Source organism: Sapajus apella, unplaced genomic scaffold, assembly GCF_009761245.1.
Source record: "Sapajus apella isolate SASKATOON/1434 unplaced genomic scaffold, GSC_monkey_1.0 scaffold3, whole genome shotgun sequence".
NCBI lineage: Eukaryota > Metazoa > Chordata > Mammalia > Primates > Cebidae > Sapajus > Sapajus apella.
Genome location: NW_022436943.1, coordinates 6,027,175 through 6,036,637, shown reverse-complemented (window position 1 = coordinate 6,036,637; position 9,463 = coordinate 6,027,175). Strand labels below are relative to the sequence as shown.

Below are 9,463 nucleotides of genomic sequence, written 5' to 3'. Positions count from 1 at the left end.
TAAAGGCATAGGTTCTGTTGGCAGACAGACCTGTCTGGTTACCTCCTGCCTCAGGTGGCAGTGCTGATTGCCAGCCCAAGAACCATTCCCAATGTGTTTTCCTTAGTGGTAGGGCTGCCTTCCTCTCTAAAGGCTGGAAGTAGCAGATACTCATTTACCAAACTCCTTTGCAGCTGGGGGATGGCCATGTAATCCAAGTCTGGCTAAAGGGACCTTAAGGGAAATCTGAGAGGGAGTTCTAGAAATAGCTTTCTCTCTAATCAAAAAAGGCTCTAAAGCAAAAACTTCTTTATGCCTCTGAACATAACTGTGTAACAGTGTGAGCACTGGAGCTATGGCAGCCATCTTGTAGCCATGAGGACAAGCTGCTGCTGAAAGCCATGGTGCTGAGGCTGACAGAGGAGATAATATAAAGTGTTAGTGCTTGATGACATCAATATGCCACTCTACATATGCCAGTCTTTGTTTGGAATGTCAGATTGTATAAAATGATACATTTTTCTGATTATTTAGGCCATTTTGATTTGCATAACACCTGGATTAATATCAGCCCAGAAAGTAGAAAAGAAAAACAATAATTAACCTACCTAAAGTATTTCTACTTTATAGCATTTAATTTTTTAAATTAAATATTTAGAACACACAAGAATATATATATGTATATATATATACACACACACACATATATATGTATATATATATATACATATTTTTCCCCCCAAGATGGAATCTCACTCTGTCGCCCAGGCTGTAGTGTAGTGGCACCATCTCGGCCCACTACAACCTCTGCCTCCTGGGTTCAAGTGATTCTCCTGCCTCAGCCTCCCGAGTAGCTGAGATTACAGACACATGCCACCATGCCCGGCTAATTTTTTTGTATTTTTAGTAGAGATAGGGTTTAACTGTATTAGCCAGGATGGTCTTGATCTCCTCACCTCGTGATCTGCCTGCCTCAGCCTCCCAAAGTGCTGGGATTACAGGCATGAGCCACTGAACCTGGCACAATTTTCTATTTTTAAAAAAATCTCATGTTTGGGGCAGGGCGAGATGGCTCACACTTGTAATTCCAGCACTTTGGGAGGACAAGGTGGGAGGATCATGAGGTCAAGAAATCGAGATCATCCTGGCCCACATGGTGAAACCCTGTCTCTACTAAAATATAAACAATTAGTCAGGCATGGTGGCACATGCCTATAGTCCCAACTACTCAGGAGGCTGACAGGGGAATTGCTTGAACACCCGGGAGGCTGAGGCTGCAGTGAGCTGAGATTGTGCCACTGCACTCCAGCGTGGTGACAGAGAGAGACTCTATCTCAAAAAAAAAAAAAAAAAAAAGTTCAGCAAAATCATGCATCCCAAGCTTTCTGGAAAAAAAACATTAAGACCACTCAAAACATTAAGAAGTTATAAGTAGAGCCCTGATAAAAAAACAACTGTCCTAATAAATATCCTGACACAGTTCATTTTCTATTGGTGTTCGCAGCTAACCACACAGCCAGGTCTTTTTTTGCAGCTTTATATCTGGGTACACCTGTTCCTTCCTGAGGCATGAAGGTCCTTGAGGACATTTGCTTACTGGAGAGATAATTTTCACCAAAATTAAAAATACAATCTAGAGGTAGCTTTCTGAAATCATTTTAAACATAAAGAGATGTGACTTTAAAATTTTTCATCTGAACTCTGAATTTCCCTAAATAGCTTAATATAGTGAAAAATGGAGAATTTCTTGAAGCCACTAAGTCTAATAAAAGAATGCACTTCCATGGGGTTTTCAGTTTCCTGTCTTTTCCTTAGAGTCCTCACAGGTGAGGAGGGCTTTTTCTTTGTGAGAAAGCTCATTCTACTCACTTCAAAACATACTGGAAAAATAGCGTATGAGCTACTTTGGTTTCTGTGATATGATGATTCTATTCCCCTATTACCTGTCAATGAGAGCCAGTTAGGACTAAGAAAACACTAGTGTGGTTAAATGGCAAATTTTATGTTATGCATAGTTGTCCACTATATATATTTAAAAATTAAGGATCTACAGAAGCTCTTGTGTATGTGGGCTATACCTATCAATGTTTACTTTAGTAGTCATTAAAACAGGGATTTTTTTTTTAAAGAACACCATTATGAATAGATGATGGTAATATTGGTATATCCACCACTCAGCTTCAGAAATAAAACTTTACTGATAACCTTGAATTCCCATGTGTGTCCTTCCCTGAATGCATTCCTTTGTCTCCCAGAAGTAACAACTATCCAGGATTCAGTGTTCATCATTTCCATGTCTATCTTTATGGGTTTTCTAAATTTAGAATATCCCCAGAGACACACAGTTTAAAATTTTTAAGCCAACACAGCCATAGTACAGTATGTGCATTATTTTGGAACTTTTATTGACTTGGTTCATCCATCCTTACAGGTGCCATTGATCACGCAACCCCCTCCAAAGCAGAGGTGCAATTCTTAGTACTTTATTAGCATGCCTTGATGTCTTGCTTCCAGTCCCTTTAGAAATTATGGTGGGGACACACCCATACACATTAATGGAATAAACACCCTTCTCTCCTCTCCCTTGGGGCTCCCTCCCACAAACAGGTCCATTGTCCACAGTACTCATTTGTGGGACTACAATATGTTCCCAGCCACAACAGAGCATTACATAGAATAGGAGCTAACATGCATGGGAATCAGAATATGTTTAGAATTACATCTTAGCACACTGAAAAATGCATTGGAAGAGCAGCCATTATTGACAGAGACAGTCCTTGCTAATAGATCTGCCTAGTTTTAGGCTGCTTAGGGGAACTGGGGTCCTGGAATAAGAAGCCCCACCCCCTCCCATAAAGAGAGGAAAGCTGGAGACAAAAAGAGGAAGCGAGACATGAATTGCAAAAAACTAATTAGATTGCAACCTCAAGGTAGCATTTCGTACAATAAGTTCTAACAATGTTCTCTTGTTTATATCAGCCTCCTTCTCTTAGCCTGGCTTACTAGGCCGGTGTTTAATTCCAATGCTTCTGAATTAATTTATTCAACTTCATTATCCTTACCATAGTAGCCTCCGCTAGGGTTCTCCCCTACCTTCAAAGATCTCATCTAAGTGTATAAAGATATTAGATCTAGGAGAGAAATCGGGATGAACTTAACAGCATTTTCATATGGCCTGTGGGTTCTGGAGCCTATGCTTTGACAACTGAAGGTGAACTTCAGTTGTGGTTGTTGCTAACACTGGTATATCCACCACTCAGCTTCAGAAATAAAACTTTACTGATATTGTCGAAGTCCATGTGTGTCCTTTCCTGAATGCTTTGTCACTCAGAGATAACAGCTATCCAAAATTCGGTGCTTATTATCCCCATGTCTTTCTTTATGGGTTTTCTAAATTTGGAATATCCCTGGAGACAACTTTGGCAACTGAAGCTGAACTGTGATGGCTGTTGACCTCTGATGTGCTACTTTTTAATCAAGAACTTATTTCCCTCTTTCTCTCTCAGCTCCCACAGGCCCACTCTAGTGACTCATGACTTACATACACAGAACAACAGAGGAAAGAAAAACAGAATTAGATAAATGGGCAGGGGCAACAGTGAGGGCTATGTCTTACAAGAAATCATTTTTTTTAAGAGTATCAAATGATTTTATTATAAAAGATAAGCCATTTATTGACACTTTCCTAAAAAAACACAAATGTGAGAATAAAATAAACATATGTAGAACTCACTAGCCCCTGCAGGACAGGAAGCAGCCCTGGACAGAGAGCCTGCAGATGAATTTCCTTATACCTCATGTCTGAACTTTTCACACATTCTAGGATTTCATGTTTTGTTACCTATTACAAAGGAAAGGAAACTGGCTAGAAGATTGAGGTACAAGGTCACAACTTTAAAGCTATCTGATGCTAATGACTTGTACAATCTAGTTTGGAACTCTGAGAGACAATATCAAATAAGCACTGTCAAATACTACCCCCATTTAACCTTTACTGTCATTGTTCTTTGAAACTGTCTTTGGGATTGGTTATGCTCTCTCACTGTAGCTTTCGTTTGTCCTAGAGCACAAACCCTAAAGTCCATGTACAGTCTCCATGTTCAAGAAAAGTCTGTTTCAGGACAACCCTGGGTTGCTGTAGTGTTTCTCTCTCTGTAGTGTCTACTTGGTGTCATGCCCTTGGACAGGGGACCAAATGGCAGCACAATGCAGGGCTTGACACGGTCAACTTTCCCACTTGTGAACTTGCTCCCCTTTCAACCTGTTCACTGCTCATAGTCAAGGTTGAAATCTTGAGACCAGTGACGACCTTGGCTTATCTTCAGTCTGAAGTTGCCCTCTTATGTAACTGAATCCATTTCTTCACCAGAAATTGAGCTTTCAAAAGGTGTCAGGCATATTCTTAGAAAGTGTCCTGAGATGGAGCTGGTGGGTCCTGGCCTTCGGTCTCTAGAGGGGGATGCTGGCACAGATGTTTTTTTTTCTGGGTGGCCAGGAACTCATGAATTGCTCCTTCTATTTGTGGCCTGAAGATGTGGTTTAGTTTTGGATCCACCACCTGAAAAATTATCCTCTCTACTTTAGCTTCCAACATCACTGACTGAACCACACTCTACCTCAGACCATTTTGCAATTGGTTTTTGATCATTGTAGGATTCCATTCCTGCTTGTCCAGATGTGTTGACACAAAATTATCCACTTTCTGCCTCAGGTTTTGGTAAGCTGGCTTTGTGTCCACGTCAGCCAGGCAGTCCCGGCGGAAGCTGTCAAAAAAGGCCCAGGCTCTTGAGCTGCTCCAATGATGAGAGCGATGAGCTGCGGGTTGCCGGGAGGCAGCGTAGCCGGGTTGATGGGGCCACTGTCCCCACTGACCCTAGTAGCGCCTGTAGCTGCCCTGGCAGAGGCCTGGCCGGCTTTGCCACCGCTGTCCGCCTTGGCTGCGCCCTCGGCCCACAAGGGAGACTGACTATAGCTTCTTCTCCAGAACAGAAGGCCTAGAATGTGTAGAGGTGGCAAAGGGGGCGGTGAAGGAGAAGGACCCCAAGGAGGCAGAGGCGGAGGTGATGGCGGTGGTGGTGGAGGTGGTGGCAATGGCGGGGGCGGTGGTCAAGGAATCATTTTTAACTGAATTACTTTTCTCTCTTTAAAGTCTTTTTTTCTCTCAAGAGTGGGGAAAACTCTCAAATAACAACAGCAAACAAGAAAGTAGCCTAGTCTGCACTGCATTTGCATTTCTTAGCTTCATTCCCTATTCCAAAATGTCTAAGGCAAATGTATTCTGACAGTAGAAATGAACATGTACTTAGGCCGGGCGCGGTGGCTCACACCTATAATCCCAGCATTTTGGGAGGCTGAGGTGGGTGGATCATGAGGTCAAGAGATTGAGACCATCCTGGTCAAGATGGTGAAACCCCGTCTCTACTAAAAATACAAAAATTAGCTGGGCACGGTGGCGTGCGCCTATAGTCCCAGCTACTCTGGAGGCTGAGGCAGGCGAATTGCTTGAACCCAGGAGGTGGAGGTTGCAGTGAGCGGAGATCGCGCCCCTGCACTCCAGCCTGGGTAACAAGAGCAAAACTCCGTCTCAAAAAAAAAAAAAAAAAGAAAGAAAGAAAGAAATGAACATGTACTCTAAAATTATGGGATCTAGTAGATTTAATGGAATGAACCCTGGATTGGGAGATTGGAATGGTCCCAACCCAGCTATTTATTTAGTTTCTTCACTTATAAAATTAAATACACCATCTACTGATGAATGGATAAACAAAATATGATATATCCACAGAAGGGAATATTGTTCAACCATAAGAAGGAATGAAGTATGGACATGTGCTATAACGTGGGTGTGCCTTAAGGACATTATGCTAGGTGAAGGAAGCCAGACACAAAGACCATAAACTACACAATTCCACTTACATGAAATGAAATGTACAGAATAGCTAAATCTAAGGACATAAAGTAGATTAGCTAATGGGTACAGGTATCTTTCTGGGTTGATGAAATGTTCCAAAATTGATTGTGGTGATGGTTGTATTTAGAACGCTGCATATACTGAAAACCATTTAACTGTACACTTTAAATGAATGAATTGTATGGTATGTGAATTATATCTCAATAAAGCTGTTTGAAAAAAAAGAAAAAAAATGAAACAGTGATTTCTACCCAGCCCAGATATGTTGTGAGGCTCAAATGAATTGTTTTTACAAATAAGAAAACTACTTCCAAATATACAATGAAAGTTATTTTAGACTGAATTATTCCTTAAATTAGAGGCTGATATAATAAAGGAATTTTCCTAGTGAGAATTGGCATTTCTATAGACCAGAGTTGTACCCCTGCTTATACAGCTCAATTGATGAAGATCAGGGAGGAGGAGCAGTTTAAAGTGGGTGAGAATGGTGAGGGGAGGGAACGAATGGCTTTGTATAGATCTTTGAGGTCAGGGATTATTTCTATCTTGTTCTCTTTTGTAATCCCAGTACCTAGTACAATGCCTGACTCAATAAATGTGAATCAGTGAATAATGAATCAATGGTCAAACCAATGAACTGAGGGTCTGAATGAAAATGATGAGACACTTTCATTCAGCCAATAAACTTTTACTAGCCAACAAATTCCGATCGTACTTTAATGTTGACGGCGACTTGGGCTTTTGGGGATTATACCTGTTCCATTGTTAAGAGAGAGATAGTTATCTTTTATGTGTTACACATCCAATGGTGTCTCTCTGTCACTCAAGCTGGAGTGTAGTGGTGTGATCATGGCTCACCACAGTCTCAACCTCTTGCACTCGAGCGATCCTCCCACATCAGCCTCCTGAATAGCTGGGACTACAGGCATGTACCACCTCCCCAGTAATTTTTTATTTTATTATTTTATAAAGATAGGCTCTCACTATGTTACCCAGGCTGGTCTTGAATTGCTGGGCTCATGCAATCTGCCTGCCTTGGCCTCCTAAAGCACAGGGATTACAGGTGTGAGCTACCACACCTGGCCAAAAGTTTTAATGTATAAAAACTTTGTCAGTATTGTGGCTAAGATTCACTCTATCTTCTATTAGTTGTTATCACTCAAGGAGAGTTAGTCTCTAGAACAAAAACATCCTTAGGCTTGGGCTAGTCATGCCAAGAGCCCTGAGTGACTGTGGAGCAAGTTGAGATGTCTGCTTTGCTGAAAGACAAAGACAACGCATTCATAAGATGGTTTGGAATTAGGGCAAGAATTTTGTGTGATCCTGTCATTTTAAGTCACTGTGATGGGACAGTAATCACAAGCCTTGAGGAGAAGCAACCGTTCTCTATTTTTGCCATGTGGGAAAAGACTTGTGGGTTTGGACCAAATTGACATCATGGCAAACAAGTGTCATTTACGTCCAAAAAACTGAAGTCAAAAGGAGAGCAATTCAAGGGAAGGACACTCCACTTTCTCTGATGGGTTCTTGAGTTTCCTGCTCTTTTTTCACTAAACCTTTCCAAGAAAAGTCCCTGTCACCCAAAAATTCTAATTGAAACACCTCTGAAGGACCACTCATGTCTGATGTGTAAGTAACAGCCATGGAAATGTGGTTGAAGAACTGAACTTTAGGATCTGGACTGCTCAGAGCAACAGCTACTTCACTCAAGGCCTGGAAATTTCCATTTAGAAAATAAATCTGGCTTAAGAAAGGATTTCCTTATGACGTGGAAAAAATGGACAATCAGTCAGCTTGACAAATGAGACTTCCTCATGACAACTGGTAAAGAAAAGCTTTAGGAAACACAAGGGAAGCTTGAAACAGTGAAATTTAACTGGGTGCCAAAGCCTCCTTGCAGACAGAGGAGCTCTAGGTTTCCCCATTTATGATCAGACAGTAACCCCTTCCTATGCAGGAGACTTGGCAGCAGTGACAGCAGAAGCCTTATTTGCAAAGGGACTTTTTTTCACCTTTTATTTTCCTCCCTATACCCTTAGTCACTTACTTGGACAACATGTCCTGGAGCTAAACAGCAGTATACTCTAAACTTCAAAAGCCTCAACAAAAAATGACTTGTCTAAGAGAACTGTATATACCACACAAAGTAGATCATCTTTCCATCCCCTCCCCGACTGATTTCTTCCAAAACAGACATCTGAAAAGCCAGGAAACCAAGAAAGGAACAAATAAACACAAACCACTAGTAAAACCAGCTCCCTTAATAAAAAATAGCTTCCAATCTCCAGCTCCCTGATTTGGATTTGATAAACACCTTAAATATGTTTGGCTATGACTTTGGATTATTCTGCCTCTGATGTTAATTTATTTTAGATCATAAATCTATAGTCCAGTGGCTTGTGCTTGCTCAGGGGGCAGTTTGAGGGATGCTGCAGCATGAACTCTGAAGTCAGGCAGAGCTAGGCTAGAATCAGACTCTCTGTGCACCAGCTGTCTAAATTGGTAAACTGGGGAAGTGACTTAGCATTTCTAATTTTTATCTGTAAAATGGGGATAATAGTGGCCTCAGATTTGCTATAAGAATCTAATCATCTTATATATGTAAATGAGAAAATAATCTAGAATAATCCCATACCTGTCCCTATATCTACTCCCCTTTCTCCAGATAATCAATTTTATTTCTTTCTTATCACTCCAGAGATTCTTTAGGCAAATGTAAGCAAATTAAATATATATCCTTCTTTTGCCTTCATGCTTACATAAAAGGAGCATATAACTACTCTGTGCCTTTTTTTTTCCCCCTCTTAATCTATCTGGGAAACCTTCCCATATCAGTACAAGGAGAACATCCTCATTCTTTTTTTCTTTTCTTTCTTTTTTTTTTTTTTTTAACAGCAGTATGAGATTCCATTGTGTGGCTGTAACACAGTTTATTTAGCCATCTTTTATTGGAAGACATTTGGATTATTTCCAAACATTTCCTATAACAAATAATGCTGCAGTGAATATTCTTGTACATAGTGTCATTTTGCATGTATGTGAATATATCTAAAGGGTTTATACATTTGAAGTTTTTTAAAACAACTTTATTACATAAAATTTATTACAGCTGTAATTTGATGGTTTTTGCCAAATTGCCCTCCAAAGGAGTTGTACCATTTTGTACTAGCCAGCAATGTATGAAGGTGTACAGTAAACTATTAGAAGTGGGCACTTACAGAAGGTAGGGTAGGTGTGCCCAAAGATAATTTCAAGTTTCTTTAAAAATATGACATGTGGCCGGGCACGGTAGCTTACACCTGTAATCCTAGCACTTTTGGAGGCTGAGGTGGGTGGATCACCTGAGGTCAGGAGTTCGAGACCAGCCTGGCTAACATGGTGAAACCCTATCTCTACTAAAAGTACAAAAATCAGCTGGGTGTGGTGGTACGCACCTGTAGTCCTAGCTTCCCAAGAAGCTGAGGCAGGAGAATCGCTTGAACCTGGGAGGCAGAGGTTCCAGTGAGCCGAGATCATGCCACTGCACTCCAGCCTGGGTGACAGAGTGAGACTCTGCCTCAAAAAAAAAAAAAA

The 9,463-nt window shown here is 41.0% G+C and overlaps 1 pseudogene across 1 annotated transcript; it reads right to left on the bottom strand.

Annotated features, from left to right (window-relative positions):
• Window positions 1-3,627: 3,627 nt before the first annotated feature.
• LOC116529814 lies at window positions 3,628-5,085 on the bottom strand (annotated as a pseudogene). The gene has a single exon (XR_004259682.1). The product of XR_004259682.1 is annotated as a biorientation of chromosomes in cell division protein 1 pseudogene (transcript).
• Between the last annotated feature and the right edge of the window lie 4,378 nt (window positions 5,086-9,463).